This window comes from Amia ocellicauda (assembly GCF_036373705.1).
Source record: "Amia ocellicauda isolate fAmiCal2 chromosome 11 unlocalized genomic scaffold, fAmiCal2.hap1 SUPER_11_unloc_4, whole genome shotgun sequence".
Taxonomy (NCBI): Eukaryota; Metazoa; Chordata; class Actinopteri; order Amiiformes; family Amiidae; genus Amia; species Amia ocellicauda.
Window position 1 is genome coordinate 250,101 of NW_027102662.1, and position 16,683 is coordinate 266,783.

The window sequence follows — 16,683 nt, forward strand, 5'->3', positions numbered from 1 at the left end:
GTTTCCGTAGTGTAGCGGTTATCACGTTTGCCTAACGCGCGAAAGGTCCCCGGTTCGAAACCGGGCGGAAACAGCCTACTGTGGGCTGGCCCTTTTCGTCATGCTTGCCCTCGTGGTTCCCCGGAGGCGGTGGGTGTCTTTTCTTCATTGGAGTGCCCGTAATCGATGCACTCAGAGCGTCCGTCCGTCGACAGGTTGAAATTGTAAACGCTGGTGTAGCCACTTTTAATTAAAATCTGATGATGATGATGATGATGATGTTGTTGTTGTTGTTGTTGTTGTTGTTCTTGTTGTCATCGTGGTCGCCGTCATTATTATTGTTAAAGTAAAGCAGTAGTTAGATTTGTTGCTACCGTAAGGTGTAGAAGACAACAGTAGGTATGGCGTGTGATATCAAAACATTCAGAATACTTTTAACCTATATAATTTATAAGCTTTGTAAAATAAACCCAAATATCTCTTTTGCGGGGATAAACGCTGTTCTGAGTAGTTTGTGACTTGTTTAATACCAAACAAAGCATCGCTATAAAAAATAAATAAAAAAATCACTGTAAAAGTGCTAGTTCTTTTTGATCTTTATAGTTATTTTCTAGGCTCAGGTTGTTTTTTAGCGCTTATAAAGGCCTGAAATATTCTTAGTGGTTGTTGACTATAGGTCTTGATGCTTAAAAATGTTTTTTTGAGAGACCAAAAGGTTCTAATAAAAGTTTAGAGTAGAGAGGAGAGAGATCGTCTCCATCTTGGTTTCTATTTGAAATTTGATGCAGTGTCATTTTATTGGTTGGTTTTGATATGTTAATTGGTAACAGGGTGGCACAAAGGCCAGACCAGAACAATGCCTTACAAGCAGATCCGGCATGTGGCCATCAGTATAAGTATGAAGGTCTGGTCTTCAGCTCGACAGACTCACACTGACCTTTCGATTTAAGACTAAAGATCAACAATGTCCGGAAACAACATCAGCGATTCGATTTAAACGAGTTTTTAGGCAAGTCTTCAGATTATTTTCATTGACTCAGAGCGTGTTGTGTGCATGTATTGTAAATAAGGCTATAACATCTGTTTTAAGTTCTGTAAAATTATTTTTCAGCCAGTCAACAGGAGTTAATTCCCAACGCTGAGGAGATCATCTGGAACAACGACGGTAAGATTTTTGTGTTTGCGCTCATGGGTTCTTATGCATGGGTGTGTGTGGTTTTGAAGCGGCTCATTAGAGTTATGAAAACGTTTTAATATATATTAATGCCGGTCTCTTTAATTACACAGAAACTATCGAAAGGCCTGTGATTAATGTCTCCGAGGATCGACCAAGAGAAGTGGTTGTCCCTAGACAGGCTGTCTGCCGACCGGGTAAGAACTAAACCCCTGTTTGTTTGTATAACGTTTCTGTAAGATGTTTGAGTCCAGTTTTGTTAATTTAAAAAAATTATCCTGTCTAACAGTATTAAGAAACGTGGTTCGAGACAACGAAAGGCCTTCCACATCGAGGGCTTGTTTCGTTTTACCTTCGAGAACCGTAACCTTTCAAGAATCTGAAAGGCCGTCAGCCCCGGTATCTGATAGCTGTGAGTATATATCTGCAGCCTGTAAGAGGTTAAAGCTTTTTATAAAGCGGTGTGGTTAAAGGTTAAACATGTCTCTTACCTTCACAGCGGTGCAAAAAGCTAAACCAGCCGAAAAACATAAGAAACGATTATTCTGTGGAGGTAAGTAAGATCTTTCAAACTTTAATGTTTTTAAAAGGGCTTTTTTGCCCGTTGAGGGCTAATATTTAAGCGATGGGTGACCGTTTCCTGTAGGGCGGGGGGTTCTGGGAAAGATCTTTAGAAGTCCGGACAGGTCTAGGCTTGTTTCTGGGGAACGTGTTTAGAAATGACCGATTGCTGTACCGTCTGGTTAGGAAGTAAAGCCGTCCGAAAGGGTTTAGTAAGTTGTTTGGCTTATATCCCGCTATTATACTTCTGTTTTAAAGTGGTTGTAGGAAAAGGCTTGAAGGTGTTCATTGTATTTAATATTTAAACAGATCGTGAAAACGTTTGTGAAACAGGAAGTCCCGGGATCAGGAAGCGTTTACACTTGGAAGGTTCGATTAAAAATGAAATGTTGTTGTGTGTGTGTGTGTTTTATTAACAATATTACAGTTTTTAAAGAAACATTTAAGAAACAGTTTATTTACAGCGGCTTCTCTGTTTTACATTTATTATCAAGTCCTAATAAATATATTGTCTGTAAATAATAAGGCGTTGTAGTGAATGTCTAAGGCTATTTTCAAAGGTCTAAAAAAGCTAAAGGTTTTGAATGTCCTGGACATGTTGTTTTAAGTTTGATTTCTGTCACCGTTTAAAGATGTAAATGTAATGTTTATTTTTATTCTTCCCAAGACTCTTGGGATAGTCATTCTGTGAATGAGCTATTGAGGACAATTACCCCGTCTAAGTGGGATCAAACATCTTCCCCGGTGAGATCACCGAGAGGATCCCCCACGGTGGTCTTGGAGACCCCCCAACATCTACTCAGGCCACAGCCTTCTGGGAGTAATTCAACACCCCAGATTCAGCCCGCCGCATTGTCGGGCGGAACAAATACAGGCATCCAACAACCTCAGGGGTCGCCGTCAGTCAGGGCTGACACACCACCCAACGACGGCCTGGTTTCAACATCGTCCCCCCAGACCCGTTTCTTGGCTACAGAAACGCGGAACAGTACCCCGCGCTTGGCCAGGGTGTCACCGCAAAGGCCTTCTTGGTCTCCGTCCATGAGTATACGCTCGCTCCCTGCCTCCTTCGACCGAGATTTACCGGAGCGACCATCCTTTGAAGCTGAGCCAGGCCACCAGCCCCCGGAGCTACATCCTGAAGGTCGGCATGAGTTGCTACATACTTTGTTACAAAATCAAAGACTTGTGTTAGTGGGGCAAAACCTGGTGATAGAGAGCCAAAACATCCTTGTTAATACCCTTACTAACGAATTGTACCGTATTTAATGTTTTAATAGACACAAAACGCCTTACTATTGTGGGTTGTTGGAAAAATAAAAAATAAATTAAAAAATGTCCTGACTTGGTAAAAGAACTCACAAACTAAAGGATTATGAACAAGCTAGGGCCCCAAAAAGACCTTCCCGAGAGAACATCCCCGGCCCTGTTGTGAACTCCTCTGATGTCCCAATGAACCTGGAACTATTACAAATGATAAATGATTTAAATAACCCCCAATTACCACCGATAGAATGTGAATTAACAGACTTACCGGTGAACCCCGACCTGTTACAGATGGTCAATGATCTAAATAACCACCTCCCACCGGTAGCGCTTATAGAGGTTCACCCCCTAGTTCACCCCGATTTGTTTGAAATGGTGGAGGCTTTGGAGGAGCTACCCCGACCAAATTCTGCCCCTATTATAAATGATTTGAGACAATTAGAACACAGGATGGCGGCAGAAGCAGCCATCACTATAGAGGAGGGTCTTGACATTAACCGGTTGGATATCTTTGAAGGACTTTTACAGGCTTTAAATGAGCCTCCTCAAAAAGGGGGTTTTGTAGATGTCAGCAGTGGGGGTGTTCGGAATGTGGAGGGTTCTGAGACTGATAAGGCTGTGGAGGACATGCTCTGTGAGAATGTAGGGGGTGAAGGCTTTGTTCAAAATGATGATGTGTCCAAGAGTACCAGTGATCCCGTGATTATAGATAGACCGGCCTATAACAATTTTGAAATGATTCAGCGTTTTAATTTTGCAGAACTTTTAAATTGTGACAATTATGCAGAAATATTTGTCAACATACACGAGGCCTTGCAGAAAATGCTTGAACAGGTTGCTGAAAGGGTCAGACCTCGAGATGTTGTACAGTTAGAACTCAGAGGGGATGATTTGTTTAGCAACCTATCTGTAATGCTGAGTGGAGATAATTTAGACGTCTGGCTAAAATCGAAGCGTTATTGCAAAGTAACGCAGCCATCTTAGCTGATGAAAGTCTGTCTCTGGTAATGAATGTGGTTCGTAACCCTGAGGGTGGGGCGCTTAGATGACTGTCGAAATGCTTGAAGAACGACATAATTAGGACCAAGCTCAGGCAATTAGTGGTGAGTTCCAGTGGGGACAATAAGCTCTGTTTTGCTTACAGTTTAATAAAACTACTCACCCCCGACATGCCTGAACCCCAAGCTCTGCAAGAGGCTTTAATGCTTCATCAGAGGGCCGGCTTAAACTCTCAACAGATGGTTGCCTTTTCAGACATCACCAAGTTTGAGGAGTTGTTGTCTTTAAAAATTGTTGTGTGGTACCGTTGTGAGGTAAAGGAAGTATTTGTGAAATTTCAGACACATCCTGAAACCCATACACAGACACTGTTTCTCTTCCTAAGTGATAGTCATTACTTTGGAATAAAGAGTTTGACGGCTTTTTTGGGTTGTTCGTATGTTTGTCATTGGTGTTATAAGGCCTTCAATGATAAGCTTAAGCACCGCTGTGACGGTTACTGTAACGTCTGTTTCAATCCGCAATGTCGTAAGGGTTTGGCCCCTACCATCCGATGTAAAGATTGCTTAAGGATTTGTCTCTCAGCGTTCTGTTTTTCCGAGCATAAGGTACAGAGGGCCGCTGCTGAGAGGGGTTAAAAAATGGAGTTATTGTGATCAAACTAAATGTTGCCCGCAGTGTTGCCTCCAGTACCGTTTTCATGAGGTTAAACCACACAAATGTCTGGAGCCGAGATGCAGGATCTGTAATGCTGATTTAACCCCGGGGTCCGAACACCAGTGCTTTATTCAGCCGGTTAAAAAGGAGCCGCCGCACAACTGGTATGTCTTTTTTGATTTTGAATGCCGGCAAGAAAACGGGGTCCACGTTGCTAATTATATACACTGTATTGACATGTTGGAGCGTGAGTGGTCAGCTAGCGGTGAGAGTTGTGTCAGGGATTTCTTTACGCGGTATCGAGGTCCAAAATACCTCAATTACACATTTATTGCCCACAATGCTAAGGGTTATGATTCTTACATTTTGATGAAGTATCTGGTGGAAAATGGGGTGACCCCAAGAATAATAGCTCAGGGTAGCAAGATCATGTGTTTCACCGACGAAGCTTTCAACTAACGTTACATAGACTTGTTAAATTTCCTCCCCATGAAATTGAGCGCTTTGCCTAAGGCTCTGGGTTTTGAGGCTCAGAAGAAAGGTTGGTTCTGCCATTTTTTTAATACTAAGGACACTCAAAATTATCAAGGGTCCTACCCGCCCGCCTCTTATTATGGGGCTGATACTATGATGTCTCATGAGAGGGAGGAATTCTTTAAATGGTACAATACGGTTAAGTGAGGTGTTTTTGATTTCCGAGAAGAGATGGCCGCTTATTGTAAAAATGATGTGGTGATCCTTAAAGAAGCCTGTGTGCGTTTCTGCGCCGAGGTTATCAACACATCGGGTCTCAACCCTTTGCAAAGTGTGACCATAGCGTCTCTCTGCATGAAAATGTATCGGTCCAATTTCTTGCAGAAAAACACTATAGCGGTCACCACTTCTGACAACTATCGTGCTAGACAAAAGAACTTTTCGACTGTCTCCATACAGTGGGTGGAATACCTGAGTGCCCGGGATAACATCTTCATCAGACATGCTTTAAATCAAGGGGAAGTAAAAATGGGGCCTTACTACTTAGACGGTTTTAGCGACGTGTCCGGGCGGCGTACCGCTTATGAGTTTGCCGGTTGTATTTACCATGGCTGTCCTCAGTGCTTTGACCCAAACACCTTTAACCCCGTAACACTAAAACTCTGCGGTGATATGTACTATGATTTCCAGGAACGAATTGAAACTTTAAAAAACACCTATGGTTTGAAAGTGCTGGTGATTTGGGAACACGAGTGGACGACCCTGAAGCAACAGGATGCGGGGGTACAACGGTTTATGGAAACCTTGGACTTTCCTGAATGTCTAGAGCCCCGGGATGCGTTATTTGGGGGTTGTACCAATGCCCTCTGTTTACATTATGAGGTAAAGGAGGGTGAGAGAGTAGATTACTATGATTTCACCAGTCTGTACCCTTATGTCAACAAGACCAAAATGTACCCGGTGGGGCGTCCAACCATTGTTTATCGTGACTTTCTCGAAATCGGACATTACTTTAGTTTGATCAAAGTCACCATGTACCCTCCTCGCGAGCTGTTCTTACCCGTGTTGCCTTACAGGTGTTCGGGAAAATTGATGTTCCCTCTGTGTAGAACGTGTGTGGAAACTGAAAATCAAACTACCTCTTGTCTGCACAGTGATGAAGAGAGAGCGCTGACGGGTGTCTGGTGTAGCATTGAGCTTGACAAGGCGGTGGAGAAAGGTTACAGAGTCGGTAAGGTGTATGAGGTTTGGCATTTTTCTGAAAAAACTGATACTCTTTTTGCTGATTACATTATGACCCATCTGAAAGGGAAACAGGAGGCATCGGGCTATCCCTCATGGTGTGTTGACTCCGCGGCCAAAGAGCGATACGTTCAGCAATATTTTGAAAAGGAAGGGATCCGTCTAGAGCCGGGGAACATAACTGTAAACCCCGCCAAGAGACAAATGTCCAAACTGATTTTAAACAGTCTGTGGGGTAAGTTTGGGGAAAGAAATTACAGTCTAAACACAACCTTGATTAAAACCCCTGAACTGTTCATAGAATTTATGTTTTCCAAACAACATGCAGTATCACACTTTCAATTCTTAAATGACCACGTGGCACAGGTCCAGTGGAGGGCCCCTAAAGATTTCCCCACCAAACAGGGGAACGTTAATGTTTTCATAGCGGTTTTTACCACGGCTTACGCCCGGCTTGAACTGTACAACTTAATGGATCAGTTGCAGGAACGCACGCTCTATCATGATACTGACTCTGTAATCTTTGTCACCAGGCCAGGGGATTGGGTCCCTCCCCTCGGGGACTACCTTGGGGAGTTAACGAGCGAACTAGATCCTCAGGACCACATAGTGGAGTTTGTTTCAGGGGGTCCTAAGACTTACGCATACAGAACGGCTGCGGGTAAGACCTGTATGAAAGTTAAGGGTTTCACTCTGAACCATTGTAACAACAAGCTCATTAACATCAAGTCTCTGACGACCCTGGTAGAAAGTTTTTTAACCGAGAAAGACGCGCCTCCTCGTGAGATTATTACAGCCGGAAATCAGATCTATCGCAATAAAAAGGGGTACACGTTGGAAAATAGATCACTAAACAAACGATTCAGGGTGGTGTACAATAAAAGAGTGTTGAAGACTGATTATACCACTCTGCCTTATGGATATTAGCGGTGGTTTTGATAACAGACTTCAACACCGTTTCTCCTGTATTATAGCCGGTCCCTCCAATTCGGGGAAGAGCTATCTTATAAAGAACATCATAGAAGATGTGGACGCAACCGTGTCCCAAGCTCTTGACAACATAGTGTGGTGTTACTCTTGCTGGCAACCTCTCTACGATGATTTGGCTTCGGAAAAAAATAATCTGAAATTTGTGCAAGGTCTCCCCGCCTCGTTGTGTGGCGATGACTTGTTCCCGCCCGGTCAAACTAACCTAGTGATCCTTGATGACCAGATGGAGCAGGCCGGTGACAACAGTGAAGTGGAAAAAGCTTTCACAAAGTACACTCATCATAGGAATTAAAGTATTATTTATTTAGTTCAAAATCTATTTTTTCAAGGTAAAAAAAGCCGCACTATTAATTTAAATGCCAATTATATAATTCTTTTTAAAAACCCCAGAGATAAACTACAGGTCACCGTCTTGGCTCGTCAAATGTACCCTAACCAGACCAAGTTCTTTTTGGAGGCATTTGAGGATGCCACCAAAAAACCCTACGGGTACTTGATTGCGGACTTAAAAGCACAAACCCCAGAAGACTTTCGCCTCAGAACAGGTTTGTGCCCGCCCGATTGGCCGGCAGTCTATGTGCTAAAGAAAAGGAAATAAATAAGAATGTCTGTTCGGATTAAAAGAAATCTGCCGCTTTTGCAAATGTTATTTGAGAGGAGCCCGCGCCATAGGAAAGCTGTGCTGGCAGGGGCCCCCTCGGATTTGATCGAGACCCTGTGTGAAATAGCTTTTAACATCTTACGCGGTAATATACCCCTAACCCCTTCTCAACATTCTAAACTCAAAAAACAAAAAGCGGTTATCAAGATCATCGCTAATAAGAAGTATTCTATTAAAAGAAAAAGAAAGAAGATTAATCAAACCGGGGGTTTTATAGGACCGCTGTTGAGCATAGCCGTGCCTTTCCTAACCAGTCTTCTAGCTTCCAGAGTGGGTTAATAATGGAATATGCTCAGAAAATGTTTTTGATCCCTCAGGAGCAGCTTGAGAAACTGAGAAAAAATGTTGTCGGGCCAGAGCCCATTAGACAAACGGCCGAAAACAACCTGGACTCTGAAATGAAAGCTATACAGGCCAGGGCCGATTTAAATCAGTATTCCAAAGCCCAGTTGTATACCAACACGTTACAGCGCTACCTCCGTCTGGTTAGACAGGGTGAAAAAGATCAAAACATTTTAACTTTAACCATGGCCTCTCAAGAAAATGGTTCTGGGGCTGATGCGGGGGGTACGGTTGATAAAGATGTTGCGGTGACCGAACCTGTTGAGAGTTCAGAGGGAGATGTTGTAACGGATGTTTTGAGAAACATGCCGGCCAGAAGCAAAAGACATGCAGAATATATCCTGCACAAAATGGTTCAGAAACCGCGGGTAACGGCTTGGAATGAACAGGGTGAATTTGTTTTTAAAGGACAACTGATCAAAGGTTCACACATGTTTGATTTGTTGAAGAGTGTCACTAGCACTAATAAGGTACCCGATAGTCGCCGACCTGTAGGCTGGAATGCTTTCCTACAGGCGATGGCCTGTCTGAACATGCCCCAATCAACAGTTCCTAACCAGGAAACGCGACAAAAAATCCGTCTGTGTAAAGAGGTGGAGCCTGATCTGACTCCGATATCTCATTACTCTGACCGTGCTGAGCGACCATCCTCAGGATCTATCCATCGTTGGGAAGCTTATTAATCTCATGTTTTTATTTGTCTCCCCTGTAAATAATGTCTCGACAAACATTTTTTTATTTTTATTTTTTATTTTTCAAATGTTGTACATTTATTTATACCATAACCCCTGCTTTGTATAAGAATTGTGTTGAATAAAAACAAAACTAATGATTCAAAGGCTGTTTTCATTATTTTTTCACCTTAACACGCATGACATCTTTTAAAATCCTCACAAGAACACCCCATCTGTATACACGGCTGGCTAGGGTCGTAAGTCATTGTGTTATAAGGGGGGGTCCACAGTGTCCTGACAAACTCTGCCACTTTTTTATCATTTTGGCCTAAATCCTCACTGTACAAGGCCATAATATCGGGGTATGACCTTCCTTTAGATCTATGATATAAGAAAAACACACAGTGTTGACCACAAGTGAAGGTCTGAAGACTTTGTACTTGACGACCGCTGTAAATGGTTTCTTGACAGTTGTTGAGCAGAAAGTTATTGATCTTCCGAGGGAAAGGTCTGAAATCCGGGGGGTTTGCATAGGAATCAAAAAATTCACCACGGTGGTCCTCCCTTAGATAAATAGCCAGCCAATGTTCTCCGGGCATATTTTTAGGGTGTGTGTTGATTATGTACATTGCAGGTAAATTCTTGATCTTAAATTTAGGCAGCTGATCGCAGGCGTAGACTCCTTGAAACAGTTTCCGTGAGCCGGCCAGGGCATTCATGATGTGGTTGAGCTCTCTGGTGTTCATTTTAATAATAATCATACATAACGTTTCTCCTCTGATTCACCTCAATAATGTTGTCAAACACTGCATACACGACCATATTTACAGTGCGTGGTAGAGGCTGCTTGAAACGCATCTCCAAACGCATATTGCCCGTCTTCATCAGTGAAAAATGTTGTCCACACTCTTCGTCAGGGGTCAGGTTGAAACCGTACAGGGTGTAACCGCTGCAGTATTCCCGGCGATCGATCAGCAGAGTTTGATCCTTGAGATGGCGACCCGTAGCCAGTACTAGACTGTCATATTCACGAACCGCATTGCCGTTTTCAAAGTCAGGTTGAAAAGGTCTGGATGGAACCTGCACACCATCGACGTACAACGCAATAAATTCCGCGTTATAATGTTTAAAGTTAAAGGGGTTCTTGTTGTAAACCCCGGTAATTGCATCATTATCTTCGAGACCTATAATAACCTGTTTTGGGAGCTGTCCTAGAAACAGATTTTCCTGGTTCATCACCCGTGTCCCTGCGGGGATACTGTGGACTTTCATATAGACTCTTTCGATCGGGTACTTGGCGTTTGCCGTCATTAACGCCTGCGCGTGTCCTAGTTTAACCGCCGGGGAGACGGACACTTTTTTCACAAACAGCGAGGCCGATAATATGGTCAGTTTATATTTTTCAGTATCAGGGGTCATCAGACAAAAAGCACTTTTACTACGGATCATTTTAATTTTAATGTCTACCCCGTTGAGCATGAGTTTTTCTTGGAAAAATATGTCTGCATGGATATGCCCCATTAGCTCAAAGGTCCTCCCTTCTGTTGAAGAGGCCGTTCTTTTTTGCAAACCCTTATTGAGTCCCTCTGGATCCTTGTCGTCCATAGCTTCCGGGATGTCTTTGAAGAAAAGGCCGGGGCTGAACTGTTTGCTTAGGGTCTCCTCACTATAATTAAGTATACACTCCATCATGGCTCTATAGGGGTAAGTATTGCTGCTTTGACTAATGAGCCGATCTCCCAGGGTCACATCCACCTGTGTAAACATGGTGGCCACCGGGTAATTGATGACCCCAGCGTTGGTCGTCTTCTCGATTGCATCGCCATCCTCATCAGTCACTTTAAAGTTCATTAAAATAAATGTGTTATTCAAATCAATATAATCCTCGCCATTGCCAGCTATAAAAAACTCCAGAGGGCCGTGTCTGAAATTGCAGAAAGAGGGGGAATCTCTACATATATGCTCTTATCTATACTCGTTTGAGTGTATGGAACTGTAAACAGATCCAGTTCTGATTTGACGCATTCTTCCGATAGACTGTGGACAAAAGACATGTTTAAAAGATGTATCCTGAGGCTCTATTTTTCTTTCTTTGAGACTTTCTTTTTGCAGGTTTTTTCTTGTGCTGCTTCCTTCTCCGAGTGTTTCCACGATATGTTGGAGAATGAGAGATTCTTCGTTTTTTGTTAGCCACGGATCTTTGTCGCCCCCTGGTGGACACATGCTGTTTCTTCTTTTACCCCCCCTCCTCGCCATTACCATGAGACCCGAACCCTCCTGATGCTCATGGCTAGCTGCCCGGTTCATAACATTGGTGAACACGTCACTAACAATATTTTTAGCCGCTGATTTCAAGTGGGGTCTGGCTATAGCAAAGCCTCTCTTAAGCAGGGGTACGGCCATTCTAAAGAGACCACGAAAGAGTCCTCCTAGACCGGCGCCATACATTGTGGGGGCTCCTACAATACCGGGCAAGCCGTTCCCGGCTTGCATCTTGTAATAATCCACATAGGCGCTAGGATCTACATAACCCCTCGAGGTAGCCATTTTAATAATGTACACACTGTTTCAGGGGTCGAAAATGTAGTTTGACAATAACTTTACCGAAGCGGAAGGGTACGTTGATATTCTGATCCGATTTGACTTCGATCGTGATGTTGTCAAAGTGGGTCTTTGAGACTGGTACGTAGTGTGGCTTGTCATAAGTAATTGTGACCATGTCATTGCTTTTACCTTTAATAAGTACATTTCTCAAAAGGGACATAACTATCCCCGACCCTCTGGTGGGTTATGATATCCGTATACACATAAAGAGTGTAAAAGCCGCCCCACCACTTCTGAGAACCTGCTCTCTGTGTCAGAATAGAACCCTAATATACGCCCCAGTTGGCCGCTGGTTTGAATGCTAATACCTGGTTTTGACACCTTGTACACTCTGTTTTTAATAGGGTTGTAATATAGCTTGATGTTGGGGGTGCCTTCTGAGAACTGTTTATGCATCTCATCTAATATTTTATCCACATTGTCATAATAACCTCCTTGTATCGTGAATATCCATTGATTTTAACATCATCAAAAATGGCGAAGGTGGCATCCTTATCTTGTAAAACAGCCCAAGTGTAAGGATACTGTATTTCCGCCAACCCCACTTCCCACGACCCCCTTAGATCTATAGATTTTCCAAATTGTACCGTGTAACTGGATATTTCATTTTTAGGGTATATATCGAGAGAGGCGTTACTGGGTAGAGTCACGTAGAAGCCTCCTGATTCCATCTTGAGTACCGAAAGTAATGCCCCCAACCTACCCACGGGCATGTTGTTATAAGGATTGAATATCGCAAACCTGTTGTTCCGGGACCCAACTATTGAACTTTTCAGGCCATCCAAGCCATTTCACCAACACGTATTTTTTCCGGTTCTGGGTTTTTTCAGCTAATATCTTTTCAACTCTGTATACACTGTCTTTACCCACAATCATTTTTTGTAACTCGGCTTCGTAAAACGTTCCTTCTATATCCTCCCCGTCATAGTCTTTTAACCGGCACACGGGGGGGTCTCAAGCCAACTGTTCGGTAACTGTAAAATATTCGTCAGAAAATGTTTGTTCATAACCTTTGGCAAAAGTACTCCTTAGCTTTGAAACGCGAACCACATCACCGATGTTGAACTTATAAGTAGTTTTTCCCTTCTTAATAAATGGTCCGTATAATTCTTTATAGACCTTAAAAGAATTACTTTGATCAACATCTATAGGCTTCATTTTAATACTGGTGTGATACCCTTGGTTGTAAGCATCGATAAAATCCTGAACTTTATCAAAATACTTGAACGTGTTGACCGCTGTAAAATATCTCCAGATTTTGGTCTTCATGGTGCGGTTAAACCTCTCCACTACCAATGCCTTAAGCTCATTACCGGTGGTGAAATGATGTATTTTGTGTCTCTTCAGTAGATTCTGAAATTCTCTGTTGAGAAACTCTTTTCCTTTATCAGTCTGCAGTTTTTTAGGACATCGACCCTGGGACAATATATCCTCAAAGGCCCTTGTCACCGCCCGACCTGTTTTTTTATGTAGAATGCGAGCCCAGGCATATTTTGATAACACATCGATACACATCAACATCAATTTGTGACCATTGTTATGTTTTGATAAATTTGACATATCGACTAGATCCATTTGCCATTGTGAATCTATGTCAGTTGCATATACGCGGTTTCTTTTAAAGTTAATCCTGAGAGGTTTATGTAAGGTATAGGCGTCTTGTTCCCGTAACCATTCTGAAACAACCACATCATTAACCTTCACTCCGGCCTCAGCGAGTCCTCTTTGAAAACCCTTCTTACCCGCCAAACCCCCAATCTTGGCTGGGTTGTAGTATAGTTCCTGCATTTGGGGAGCTTGCCGAGTCATTCTGTCAAATAACCAAACAGACCCACACTATGCGCAAAGTTTTTATACAAGGTTTTTTATTCAACTTCAGGAGAGCAGATACCCCTTTTTAGACATTTGAGAAAAGTATAACATACACAACAATTTTTTCTACGGTCCAGACAAAAAGAAATCAGATGATTGGTTACTTGATCTATATCAACAAATATACCTGTTTCTTTATCTTGTAGGCACACACCTCAGTTACATATGTAAATAAAACAACAATATGACCTATTTTAAAAGTAAACAGAGGTGTATTAAACATGCTCAGCAAAAGGTCATACAGATGTTGATGATATGGCCTAATATCATTCTTGGCCCCCTTGAGCGCTTCATCCCAGTGTTCGTACCCCCCGGTCTTTGTTACAGCAGCCATTCACTTTTCCAGGTTTGAAAGTTGATCCTCATCGATGGTTAAATCTGTAGAGAAAAGGCTCGCGTTGGCTACTTTTCTGTCAAGCACATGGTGTAATAGCGCTCTCAGGTTAGCTACAGAGTGTTGATGACAGAACCAGTTGCAGAAGCAGTCCAGAACATTCCCCATGTTCAAAGTCCCTTAGTTCAGGTCAGAGTCTGAATCAGTGGCGTAGATGTCGAATTCCTCGTCGCTGCCCCCAGCTTTAACTTCTTTACTGAAGAAATAAGCTTTTAGCTTGCCAGCGGTTTTTCTACTCGGCTCATCCAGGTCATTGACCAGCTGCCCAAGTTTCTCTATTATAAACAGCTCCTTTTTCAGCTCCAGCAAAATCTCATCTATGATTTTCTGGACTTGTCCCGCAGTGACATGTATGTGGGAGTAAGACAGCGCCTTGATTAGTGCCGGTTTCAGCCACGGTTTGTTCAGTCTTCTGTAAAACACGTTGAAATAGAACAGGAAATAGTAACGGTCTGGTTCAAACAAACAACTGTGTCTCAACTGACTGGGGTGATTCACTTCACACCCCCGACAGACTTCTTTCAGAGCTCGGTCGATGAGAGCACTCAGAATATACACCAGGGTGCTTTTAACCACTCTGCTTACTTGGTCACATACCCCGGGCACAAATCCTGCGTCTTCATCACGCCCCTGGGACAGTCCGATGCTCATTGGGTCGCCTGGTGGTTTGTGGGGTGTTTCTACATCCATTGGACTGACCCCCTCCTGAGACGCACAGACGGTAGACAGTTCGGCAAAATCGAGGCCCTCCATGAGCTCCAGAGGCTGGGGATCCCCGAGACTCATTTGGACATCCATCGCACCGCATGTTGTTTCGTCCTGAGGGACCGGGGTCTGAGGTCTTGGAGGGTAACCGCAGTCAGAGGGTTCCAGAGTGTATACAAAATCTGGGGAATAGAACCAGGGGTGATCCCGGGTTTGAAGAGGCCTGTAGAGCCTGTCGACGTCCGCAGCTTTCGGGTAAGACATTCTCTTTAATTTTAAACCATGAATGAATTGTTGCGCCTTTTATCCTATCTCTTCACTACGTCACGACACACCGCCCTCTTAGAAGAGAGTAGCCCCTGAGCCGTCAGACCCCCCTCCAAAACCCCACACGTCGTCTGTTTTATCATCGTCGTCGTCATTCAAGGGGGATATATAATCCATAATCCAGCATATTCTCCTTCTAACCAAATCCAGTTGCGAACATTTGGTCAAGATGTCAAAACCATCATTTATACAGTTTATGACCTCTTTCAAGAACGGCCAGTCCACGGCGTCAAACATAATTTCAGTAACCTGTTTTTCTGGATCCTCCACACCCCCTTCAATAGGGTTTGTAATCAGGGTACTGCTAAACAAAACCTTACGATCTGTAGTTTGAGATAGACTCTTCACCACTCTACCGTAGTTCTGCAAGCTTTCCCATTCACACCTTTCAAAACCCTGAGTCGGAGACTCCATTTCGCATTCTCTTGGACCCTCTTGCAAGCCTTCTAGAGTCTTATCCACAAGCCCCAGATCTCTCCAGGCCATCACCTTCAACCAGTCCTCATAAGAGTATTCAATTACCGTCTCAAAAGGTTCCAACGTACCCTCCTTCTCTCTTAAAGCAAAAAGCTCCACTCCAACATAGCTGGGATCCCTTTTAAAGCGCAGGGCGACCTGCCTTTGAAAGAGTTTCCAAAGTGTCCTGATGTGCCCTTTAGCAATGCCAAACAGGTCTGTGAAAATGGCATCCTTTCGCGGCACTTCAGACGCCATCTCACAGTCTAGCCGACCTGAAATGCGTGAGCCCGTTTTACCAGCAGGCTTCAACGGTAACCGTTTGAAGCAAGACGTGGCGGTGTCAGTTTCCGTAGTGTAGCGGTTATCACGTTCGCCTAACACGCGAAAGGTCCCCGGTTCGAAACCGGGCGGAAACAGCCTGCTGTGGGCCGGTCCATTTCATCCTGTTTGCCCTTGTGGTTCCCCGGAGGCGGTGGGTAGCTTTTCTTCATTGGAGTGCCCGAAATCGGTGCTCTCAGAGCGTCCGTCCGTCGACAGGTTGAAATTGTAAACGCTGGTGTAGCCACTTTTAATTAAAATCTGATGATGATGATGATGATGATGTTGTTGTTGTTGTTCTTGTTGTTGTTCTTGTTGTCATCGTGGTCGCCGTCATTATTATTGTTAAAGTAAAGCAGTAGTTAGATTTGTTGCTACCGTAAGGTGCAGAAGGCACAATAGCTCTGTGATTGTCTGATGGTGGCACAAGACAAGCAGCAGCTGTTTGAACAAGCCATTGAGCATCACCTTGTTGGGGTAAGTGTAAGTCTTGTCATAGCTCAGGGCGTTCTTCCTTTGAAAGAGTTTCCAAAGTGTCCTGATGTGCCCTTTAGCAATGCCAAACAGGTCAGTGAAAATGGCATCCTTTCGCCGCACTTCAGACGACATCTCACAGCCTAGCCGACCTGAAACACCTGAGCCCGTTTTACCAGCAGGCTTTAACGGTAACCATTTGAAGCAAGAGGCAGCGGTGTCAGTTTCCGTAGTGTAGCGGTTATCACGTTCGCCCAACGCGCGAAAGGTCCCCGGTTCGAAACCGGGCGGAAACAGCCTACTGTGCCCTTTTCGTCATGCTTGCCCTCGTGGTTCCCCGGAGGCGGTGGGTGTCTTTTCTTCATTGGAGTGCCCGCAATCGATGCACTCAGAGCGTCCGTCCGTCGACAGGTTGAAATTGTAAACGCTGGTGTAGCCACTTTTAATTAAAATCTGATGATGATGATGATGATGATGTTGTTGTTGTTGTTGTTCTTGTTGTCATCGTGGT

At 43.8% G+C, this 16,683-nt stretch overlaps 3 non-coding genes across 3 annotated transcripts; all 3 read left to right on the forward strand.

Annotated features, from left to right (window-relative positions):
* trnav-aac (transfer RNA valine (anticodon AAC)) lies at nucleotides 1-73 on the forward strand. Its single transcript has one exon. It is a non-coding gene; the product is annotated as a tRNA-Val (tRNA).
* A 15,650-nt stretch (nucleotides 74-15,723) lies between these two features.
* On the forward strand, nucleotides 15,724-15,796 carry trnav-aac (transfer RNA valine (anticodon AAC)). The gene has a single exon. It is a non-coding gene; the product is annotated as a tRNA-Val (tRNA).
* Nucleotides 15,797-16,395: 599 nt separating this feature from the next.
* Nucleotides 16,396-16,468, forward strand: trnav-aac (transfer RNA valine (anticodon AAC)). The gene has a single exon. It is a non-coding gene; the product is annotated as a tRNA-Val (tRNA).
* Nucleotides 16,469-16,683: the final 215 nt, after the last annotated feature.